At 37.6% G+C, this 11,241-nt stretch overlaps 1 long non-coding RNA gene across 1 annotated transcript; it reads left to right on the top strand.

Moving 5' to 3' along the window:
- Positions 1-5,150: 5,150 nt before the first annotated feature.
- Positions 5,151-7,183, top strand: LOC111920113 (uncharacterized). The gene is made up of 3 exons (XR_006185669.2): positions 5,151-5,852; positions 5,943-6,501; positions 6,893-7,183. It is a non-coding gene; the product is annotated as an uncharacterized LOC111920113 (long non-coding RNA).
- The last annotated feature ends 4,058 nt before the right edge of the window (positions 7,184-11,241 follow it).

Genomic DNA, 11,241 nt, shown 5'->3' with positions numbered 1-11,241 from the left:
TAATGAGATGACGGCTCAATAAATATCAGTAATTGCGGAAAAACCCTAATTGAAACCTTTTCACAGAAAAGATGTGTATCGATTACACAGCCTCCTGCTCTGATACCAATTGATGAGATTAAAACTTAATCTTGAAAATCGATTAGATCTTAAACAGGTAAATAAATATTAAACAGCAAGAACATGAGAATAACGAACAAGTCAAGAATGAATCAAACGAGTCGAATGATTATAAAACAACCCTCAGAAGAGCTCGATCAAGAACATCAACTGTAGAGGGTTAGTAGGTTTACAAGAACGATAAAGAAAATCAAAGTAATCGTAATTCTCTATCTGTGATCTAGATCGTTAACCTAATATGCATGCAAGCATATACTTATATAATAAACCTAACAGGCTCTCGGTTGGACAGGCCCAAACCAGAGTACAAAACAATTGGACTAACAGCCGAGCCCAATGATGCAATCCTTTAGCGAATCTTCAACCCAACATATATATATATATATATATATATATATATATATATATATATATATATATATATATATATATATGTATGATAATACACAGTGGTGATTATTAAAGCCAAAATCATTGTGTTTCTTCATGGTATCAGAGCCTTGATCCCTAGGGTTTCTGATTTCTCAAATTCCTCTTCATCTTTCTGGCTATGGCTCTCTTCCCAGATCGCTATTTTCTGATGGCTGCTTCTACACTTTTTAACTCCTCCAAAATTGCCACTGCAATTACCTGTAAATTGAGTCGTACAAATTACTTACTGTGGAAAGCACAAGTTGTTCCCATATTGAAAGGTGTCCAGCTTTATGGATACCTAGACAGAACCATCCCACCACCGGCAGCCAAGATAACCACAGGTATAGGCGCTAGGGCACAACAAGTTGATAATCCATAATATACGACATGGGTCGTACAAGATCAAGCTATTCTTAGAGGCTTGTTGTCATCAATGATAGAAGATGTGTTATCACAACTCACGCGGTGCAGCAACACATCAAACCATTTATGGACTTCTCTTCAAACGATGTTTTCAGCCCAACACAGAGTCAATGCTGTTCAGATTCGAATGCAACTCTCAACAATAAAGAAGGGAGAGATGAACGTATCTGAGTACTACCAGAAGATGACTAGCTTTGCCAATACTATGGCAAACATTGGGCACCCTATGATTGATGAAGAAGTCTTAGGTTATATACTAGCTGGCTTAGGCCCGGGTCATGGTGATCTTTTTACAGCCATTACTGTTCTTGGTAATCAGCGAGCAGTAACATTATCGGAATTCTATTCCTATCTCACAGCACAAGAAGCACAATCCACTGCCATGAGTGGATCAATTGACTTTGCTTCATCAGCCAAAAATGCAATACGTCAAGAATCAAGTGGAACCCGCTGCAACTACAACAATAATAATGACTATCGTCAAGGCAATTTTCGTGGTTGAGGATATTCTCGTGGTCGCGGTCGTGGCCGTGGCAGGTACAATAGCGGGACTGGCCCACGATGCTAGGTATGTGGAATCCAAGGTCATATGGCTTTGAGTTGTCGAAACCGGTTTAATCATGCTTACCAAGCGGAGGAGTATCGTGGGGGTAATAGTGCTACCACAAATCACTACAACAACCACAAAAGTGACCAGAATTGGTACATTAATATAGAGGCGACTGGCCACCTCACAAGTGATCTTGATCGTCTATCCATTGTGGAGCGCTACCATGGAAAAGATCAGGTTTAAGTAGCAAATGGAATAGGTTTGCATATTTCCCATATTGGTCATTCAAAAATTCCCAGTTTAAGACGACCCTTTGTTCTTAAAAATATCTTGCATGTTCCAAATATTAATAAACATTTGCTTTCCGCTTATAAACTTGTCTCATATAACAATGTATTCATTGAAAGTCACCGAAATATTTTCTTTGTTAAGGATAAGGTCACGAAGAAAACGCTTCTATTCGGTAAAAGCAAAGGAGGTCTCTTTCCAGTGCCACTCAGTCACCCATCCAACTCCAGACCACCTTACTATGTTGCATCTAGTGTCAAAGTTTCTTCGTCTCAATGGCATCACCGTCTCGGGCACCCTACTTCAGCAGTTGTTAGGTCTATTCTAAAGTCAAATAAATTAGATTGTTCTTTTGATAATGTGTCATATGTTTGTGATGCATGTCAACGTGCAAAGAGTCATCAACTTTCTTATAATAAATAAGTTCGTGTCACTTCTTTTCCTCTTGAACTTGTTCATACTGATGTTTGGGGACCCGCTCAAAAATCTAGTGGTGGTTTTTGATATTATGTTAGTTTCTTGGATGATTTTAGTCGGTATACTTGGATCTATCTTATCAAAAATAAGTCAAATGTTGAACAGGTCTTTTATAATTTTCAAAATCATGTTGAGCGTATGTTGAATGCTAAAATTCGTGCTATAAAGTCTGATTGGGGTGGTAAATACCACAAATTACATAGATATTTTCAACAAATAGGCATCTCTCATCGTGTGTCTTGTCCCCACACATCACAACAAAATGACGTTGTTGAACGCAAGCACCGCTATATTGTAGAAACCGGATTGGCTCTCTTAGCTCATTCTTCTCTCCCACTTCGTTTTTGGGATGAAGCTTTTCTGACCACATTTTACTTAATCAATTGAATGCCTAGTCTCACCATATCTAATTCAACATCTGTGACACGACTTCTCAATCTCACACCCGACTACTCCTTCCTTCAGAATTTTGGGTGTGCGTGTTGGCCCAGTCTTCGTAAACATAACTCATGAAAACTTGAGTTTAGATCTAAAATGTGTGTCTTTATAGGATATAGTTCCATGCACAAAGGGTATAAGTGTTTGGATCAAACCACCGGTCAAATTTATATTTCAAGAGATGTAATCTTTGATGAATCTCGATTTCCCTTTGCCGATCAATTCAAACCAACTACACCCTCCTCTCCATCTACAGTCGTGTCCTTTCCTCCAACCGAACCAGCCATTGTCAATGACCATTTGGGAATTTATGACATGTCTTATCTATTAGCTAACCCCTCTAATGCAGCTACAGAGTCTGGTTTCTTTCATCATAATGCCACAGGTCAGCCTCTACCTAATGTGCTACTAGTTGTACCTCAAGCACAAGAAACGCCCCCAGCATCGCCAACCCATAATGCAGTGATGCCAACAACAAAAATTCCAGTGCCGATATTCCAGCATCTTCCGTTGCATCCAGTGAGACTCCACCAGCATCACCGTCTCCATCCAGTACTTCCTCAGCCTCGAATTCACCATCTCCACCTGGTATGCTCACACGTGGATGTGCAGGGAAAGTCTTTCCTCGCAAATTCACTGATGGGACAGTGTTGTACAGCCCTTACAGAAGTGCTTTCTTTTCTGCCCTTACTTCTCATAAGCAGGCATTCACTGATCCTAAATGGAAGGCTGCTATGGAGGTTGAGTTTGAAGCATTGCAACACAATCATACATGGCGTTTGGTTCCTAGGCCACCTGGTGTTAATATTGTTGGATGTAAGTGGGTCTTTAAACTTAAGCAACATGCAGATGGTACAATTGATAAACATAAGGCACGGTTAGTTGCTCGTGGGTTTACTCAGCAATATGGTGTAGATTACCAGGACACTTTTAGTCCTGTTGTTAAACCAGCCACTGTTCATTTGGTTCTCTTTCTCGCTGTTTCTAAAGGCTGGACCTTGCGTCAAATTGATGTAAGCAATGCGTTCCTTCATGGCTTCTTAAATGAAGAGGTTTACATGCACCAACCCCTTGGTTTTGAAGACCCTCAAAGACCTCAATTTGTATGAAAACTTCAAAAGGCAATATATGGTCTCAAACAATCACCACGGGCATGGTTCTCTCGTCTCAGTGATAAGCTACATCAGCTTGGTTTTCGTGCCTCTAAAGCCGATACATCACTTTTCTTCTTTCATAATGGTGATATTACAATCTACATGCTTGTGTATGTTGATGATATCGTCATAGTTGGCTCCTCCCAACGTGCGGTTGCACAATTAATTCATCAGTTGACATCTTCTTTTCCAATTAAAGACCTTGGCAGTTTGCACTATTTCTTGGGCATTGAAGTAGCTCACAATTCAGGGGGAATCACTTTATCCCAACATAAATATGCAACTGATCTGCTTCATAGAGCTCATATGGAGAATTGTAAGCCTATTTCAACACCCATGTCAGTATCAAATAAACTCTTGCAAGCTAGTGGGAGAGCACTTGGTGAAAATGATATTTTCAAATATAGAAGTATGGTTGGTGGCTTACAGTATCTAACACTTACTCGACCAGACATCTCTTTTGCTGTAAACAAAGTGTGTCAATATCTCTCAAAGCTAATTGATGTTCATTGGGATGCAGTCAAACATATTTTGAGGTACATAAAAGGAACAGTCAACACAGGTCTTAGCATTCGAAAATCCACTTCCACACTGTTAAGTGTGTTTACCGATGTTGATTGGGCTGGATGTTTGGACTATTGAAGATCTACCGGAGGATTTTCAATCTTTCTAGGTCCAAACTTTATTTCTTGGAGCTCACGCAAGCAGCCAACGGTATCTAGATTGAGTACTGAGGCAGAATATAAAGCTCTGGCAAATGGCACTGCTGAGGCAACATGGATTCAATCATTACTAAGAGAGTTGGGGATTCAACAGCATAGACCACCAGTTCTGTGGTGTGACAACTTAGGAGCCACTTATCTAACAGCAAATCCAGTATTTCATGCAAGGATGAAACATATAGAAGTGGACTTTCATTTTGTTCCAGAAAAAAGTAGCTATGGGAGCTCTTGATTTTGGTTTATATCATCAGATGATCAGATAGCTGATGGCTTCACAAAGCCATCCACTCGCTACATGTTAGACAAACTGAAGCACAATCTAAACCTTGTCTCGGTAAAGAGTGAGGGGGAATGTAAACAGAAGTTAGATAAGAAGCCAAAAAAGCCGGAGATGATAGATTCAAATGTATAGATTAGATAATTATGATTTAAATATGTTGTAATCCATATCTTGTAATTCGTGTGTTTGTGTGTGTGTATATATATATATATATATATATATATATATATATATATATATATATATATATATATATGTGATAATACACAGCGGTGATTATTCAAGCCAAAATCATTGGGTTTCTTCAGGTCTTACTGCACTAATGTATGAAAAGGATGCTCCAACCCTACCCTATTTCTTCAGCTCTTCAACAAATAAGAGGAAACGCAATTTCTCATTCATCTCTCAACTTCATCTTCTCAATCAAGCATAAAGGCTTATGATTTTTCTTGCATCTACGATTTCACCTGGTTTTTTCGATTTGTCTTTTATGCCTCTGTTATTTTTCTGCATCTACTTCTTATCCTAAACACAACTTGATTTCACCATTTCAGCTTACAACTATTGGTTTAGAACTTTAGATCCTTCAAGGAATTTGGGAAAAGAAATGGCATACCTATTGCCACACCTTGTGAAGTTAAATGAGTACATTTTTTCACATAAACGAGTTTCATATTTCCTTTTTTGTTTTTGTCAAATTTTCAAATTATGAATTTTTTCTTGTCGGGTTATATGGAAGTAACGTATGTGGTGAAGGGGGAGCTGAATTTCTTGCAAGTTCTTTTCAAAATATCATTATACAATTAATGTTATTTATTTTTGTTATAAACATGAAACATTTACCAAAAAGCCCTCCCCCACTAACCAGACATAGCAGCCAACCAGTACCCCGACCAAGTGGCAATTTAGCTACTAGCACACCGTTGTCTCCTACACCCACTTCCATTACTCTTCAGCAAGCAGATCCTAAACGTGATTCACGAAGGGTGAGTTTAAGTTTAGTCATATCATATTATATGTTTTCTTCATTATTAATTTATTATTATTAAGTTAAAAGTTCAACATGATGTTTACAGGATCCTCGTCGCCATGACCCAAGCCGTGTTGTTGGAACCCCATCAGACCATATTGTGGAAGATGCTACAAGTCTGACACAGAGAGTCTGATTTTGATGCCTCTATTCTGTTTAGACAACTACAACCTGCTCCACCTGTTAATGATGAATTATAAATTCTTATACCTAAAATAGAAACCAAGTTTCATATCCCAGAAAATATTACCAACCAATCATCTTTTACAAAACAGATTCCTAATGAACAACAAGTTGGTCCTGATGAGAAATTGAATATTGTTTCAGATGTAGCAATTTCTCCTATTGACTCACATGAACAAAAGTCAACGGATATTATTACAATGACAGATGAAGACCACCTGCCATCATCTTCATTCTTGGACGAGGATCAGCTTTCACCACCAGGCAGAGTGGAGACGGCTGTCATGGAGGAAACATATGTTGATTTACCTGCAGTTCCATCTTATGTGGAGTTGACTGAAGAAGAGCAAACAGATGCAAGGAAAATGGCAATCAAAAGGATTATAGACTGTTGGGTTAATCGTTAATTTATCGGGTCACAGGTACGGGTCATTGGATCGCGGTTCAATAGTTTTGTTTATGGGTCATGGGTCATGATCCTGTAGCTTAGGGTATTGGTAACAAAATGGAGGATATCCACAAATAATAAAGATGGAAAATAAGAATTGTTTACTTGTTCAAAAGTAAGACCGATTCATGGGGGTTTTATCCCATATCTTGCTTTACTTTAGGAGTAAGTTTACATGATTATGATCTATTAACTAGATTAGATAGCATAGTTAGAGTAGTATATATAGCAGTAGCTTTCCTTGCATTAGTTGTAACTTTGTTTATTGAATATAAAGAACAAGTTTTCGTTCACATCATATGTGAGTAGTGTGTGTTGTGTGTGTGTTTTAAAGGGCCTGTACTAACATAGACTCTTATAAACAGTTAAGACAGGCGGAGTTTATGCAGACACGCATGACATTGCTTTCTCGACTGGTTGCTTAGGTGGGGGTAGACTCCTCTTTTGATTGGTTAACGTTTCTCCAGTTTAACTGCTTTCCTTGTTTCTCCTTTGGGGATATATTCTTATTGTTTCTAACTTTCTTTTGTAAAGGAAACCAATACACGTTTTATATGTGAGATAATATAATATGTTCTTTATAATATAATTGATTTTTTTGTGTGTATAATGTGGTTCATGTTGTAATGTGTCATGCTCAAATCATTCATATCTAATATATTCTTTTCATGGGAGCAAATATAAACAACATCAAGCCATTAGTTTAACAGACAAGTGACAAGGTCAAGCATCAAAACGTTTCTAAAAACCGAAAATATTAGCTACATAAACATGGCCTTATATATAAAGTTATTAAAATATTTTTCCCAATTAATTTGTAAACTGGAAATAGCAAGTTAGCAGGTTGGTTGTGAACAGGGGCTTATAGCTGACAGAGAAATATTTTACTTGATGCTTCTGCTGCTAATTTTTTAGGAAAGATGACAGGAACATGTATAAGGTCAAGGTTACTTAGCAGGACAAGGAGTTTGGTGGAGCACTTGCAGATTTGTGTTGATTTGCCAACGGAACAGAAGAAATAACAAGTATTATAATGATAGGGATCATTTTCTAATACTAATATATATAACCAGCAAGTAAAAATGCTTAAATGACTTGTACTGTGCCTTACTGTTTTAAGTGCAAGCCTGACAGTTCTGGAGGAACAGAGATCGACTGTGTAGGGTAGGATGTAACTGTAAATAAAGGATTAGGGTGCGTTTAGTTGCGGAAAAATGGGCCGTTTTCTGGAAAAATTTTCCAAGAAAAATGAGAATTTTGAAAACGCGTTTAGTTCGTCTATTTTTCTAAATTTTTCACGGAAAATGAAAATTTTCCGTTTTCTAAAATTACAAAGAAGTTGGAAAATTTTGGAAAACTGATAATCATTGGTTTCCATATTTTTCTAATTCCAAAATTTTTCTATAAACACACACCCACTTCACCCCACCTACCCCCACCTTAACACCCCCCACCCACACACACATACATACCCATCCACACACACACACCCGCACACACACACACACACACCAACCCACAAACACACACACATACATACCCACTCACACACACACACACACACACACACCAACACACACACACACACACCAACCCACACACACACACACTTACACATACATACCCACACACACCCACCCGCACACACACACACACACACCAACCCACACACACATACATACCCATCCACATACACACACACAAACACACACATACATACCCACCCACCCACACCCACCCACCAACATACACACGCACACACCAACCCACACACACACACACACACCCACAAACACACACACACACACCCACACACACACCAACCCACAGATACACACACATACATACCCACCCATACACACACACACACACCAACCCACACACACACATACATACCCATACACCGACACACACACCCACACCTACCCCCACCCCCACCGACACACACACCCACCAACATACACACGCACACACCAAACCCCCCCCCCCCCCCCCCACACACACACACACACCCACACACACCAACCCACAAACACAAACACACATACATACCCACCCATACACCCACACCCACACACACACACCAACCCACACACACACATACATACCCACACACCCACACACACACCCACACCTACCCCCACCCCCACCCTCACAGACACACACACCCACACACACATAAACCTACACCTACCGCCACAAACACACATACACACACAAACACACACTCGCACCCCCACCCACCCAACACCACCACAACAATCACCGACCTACCATCACCACCACCACCACTAACCCGTCACTAGCACCACCACCACCACCACCATTGACAAAATTGACGTCGCCACCACCATCGCCTGTCATCACCACCACCGCCGCCGACCCGCTACCGTCACCGCCCCCACCCAGACCCTACTACCACTACCGTTTTTTAAAAATGAAAACCGATAGAAAAATAGACATCTAAACACGTTTTCTAATTTTCTAAAACTGAAAATGAAAAATGAATAAATTTAACTAAACGCGTTCTCTAAAATTTTCAATGAAAAATGAAAACGGAAAATGAAAATTGAAAAGGGAAAACAGAAAACGGAAAATGAAATATGTTTTTCCGTAACTAAACGCAACCTTAGGCATTCAATCAAAAACCATCTATTTGTATGTTTAATGTGAAACTTGTTAAATTCTAAAATCTGATAATAGAGAAAACAAATTATAATGTGAAACTGCTTTTGTGACATGTTAGCAACATCAAAAGGCAGAATGGATTTCTTTCTTGTTATCTAAATCAATATCTTTGACCAAATATCTTTCAATACACAGAGTGACAACAAAATTTTCTTGAGACAGCAGTAGATAATTCTGCATTTGTTGTGCTGCCTGCAGGTTGATGTTGATGATGATGTAATTTTAATGATGCAAAAGCATGTTGTCTCAGACTACCAGCATCAGAAGGTATATATATATATATATATATATATATATATATATATATATATATATATATATATATATATATATATATATATATATATATATATATATTGTTAAGGCTCTATGGAAAACAAAGAACCCTAAAAATCATAAAAATGCATAAAAAATACTTAGAGATCAGAAAACTTTTTTTGAATTTTTTTTATAAAAAATCGCAGCTTTTTATTAAAATTCGCTGAAAAAAAATAAAAAAATCAATTTCTTTTTAATAAAAAAAATTCAAAATTTTTTTCAGCGAATTTCTTTAAAAACCTACGATTTTTTCATAAAAAAAATTCAAAAAACAGCGATGTGATCTTTAGGTATTTTTTTATGCATTTTTATGATTTTTAAGGTGTTTTTAGGGTTTTTTTTTGTTTTCCAAATAACCCTTCCATATATATATATATATATATATATATATATATATATATATATATATATATATATATATTCTTTATAAAATATCATTATATAATTAATGTCAAACCCTTTTTTTGTGTTTTAATACACATTTTCATGGTTGAACCTTAACCAAGGGAATGAGCTTGTATTGCTGTCAGGGTGTCAGATTGAACCCAATACTCTTAAGGGGGCGTTGTATATGAGAAGTTCCTTCTAGGTGTGGTAAGAACTGGGTATTTAATTGATCCACATAAAACTATTAAACTCCTTTTTTTCAAAAAAGAAAGTATGAGATTGACTATCAAGCACTATATTTTTGTAGGCTAAATGTGTGCTGGATGCCTTACCAGCAAGTGATAAGTCGTTGAGCGGACTTTTTACTGAAGCTCCTTTTTTGCCTGAGTCTGCATTTGAGCTTCTTGATGAGATATGCTGATCAGATAATAACTATGGAAAAGATATTTGTGATGGTGATCGTGTCACTCAAGGTCTCTGTTCTTTATGGAGCTTGGTTTTAGGGGGCGTTCTATATGTTTTTAATTTTTGAAATGAATGTATTTTCTATTGAGCACATGCTTTCATGTATTTCTCCTCACTTTGATGCATCTTGCAATGCATTGTGCTATTCATCCTAAAGATGACATCCGTGCAAAAGCTATATGACTAGTAAAACTTGTACATTTTTTTTATGCACAAAGTCAAAACTACTTGCTGCTTAAGTTTTTTGTTTGTTGTATTCGTTGTCAGGTGGCAAACAAACTTTATGTAATTAGTTTCATCTAGGAGAAAATTGAGGATTTTGCCACACACAAATTGCTCTCAGCTATTAACAAACCAGTATCAGGTGTTGAGCTGTCAGCTTGTGGGGCCAATGAACAAAGACCTGAATGGCAGGCGTGCTACTGCTATGTTTAATCATTAACTCTTTTATGGTAATGGCGTACATGTAGTAGTTTGAAATACTTGATCCATTTTCAGATGGAAAATCAAGAAACATCAGTTAGGGGTGGCAATTTATGACACGACACGATAAAAATACACGACACGAAACGAAATTGGGACGAAACTAAAATTTAAATTCGTGTTCGTGTCGTGTTCGTGTTAGCTGTAAAAAACACGATGTCGTGTCGTGTCGTGTTCGTGTTTAAAATTTGACACGAAATTGATACAATTTAGCAGTTCTTTATCGTGTTTGTCGTGTTATATTTCATAGAGTATTCATTAAATAAACTAGTTTTTAGTATATGTTATATTTTTCGTGTCGTGTCGTGTTTGTCGTTTTTTAATTCGTTCGTTTTCGTGTTAGTTAAAAAAAAACACGACATCGTGTCGTGTC

The sequence above is a fragment of the Lactuca sativa genome, chromosome 8 (assembly GCF_002870075.4).
Source record: "Lactuca sativa cultivar Salinas chromosome 8, Lsat_Salinas_v11, whole genome shotgun sequence".
Classification (NCBI taxonomy): Eukaryota; Viridiplantae; Streptophyta; class Magnoliopsida; order Asterales; family Asteraceae; genus Lactuca; species Lactuca sativa.
This window is presented reverse-complemented; position numbering and strand designations above follow the sequence as displayed.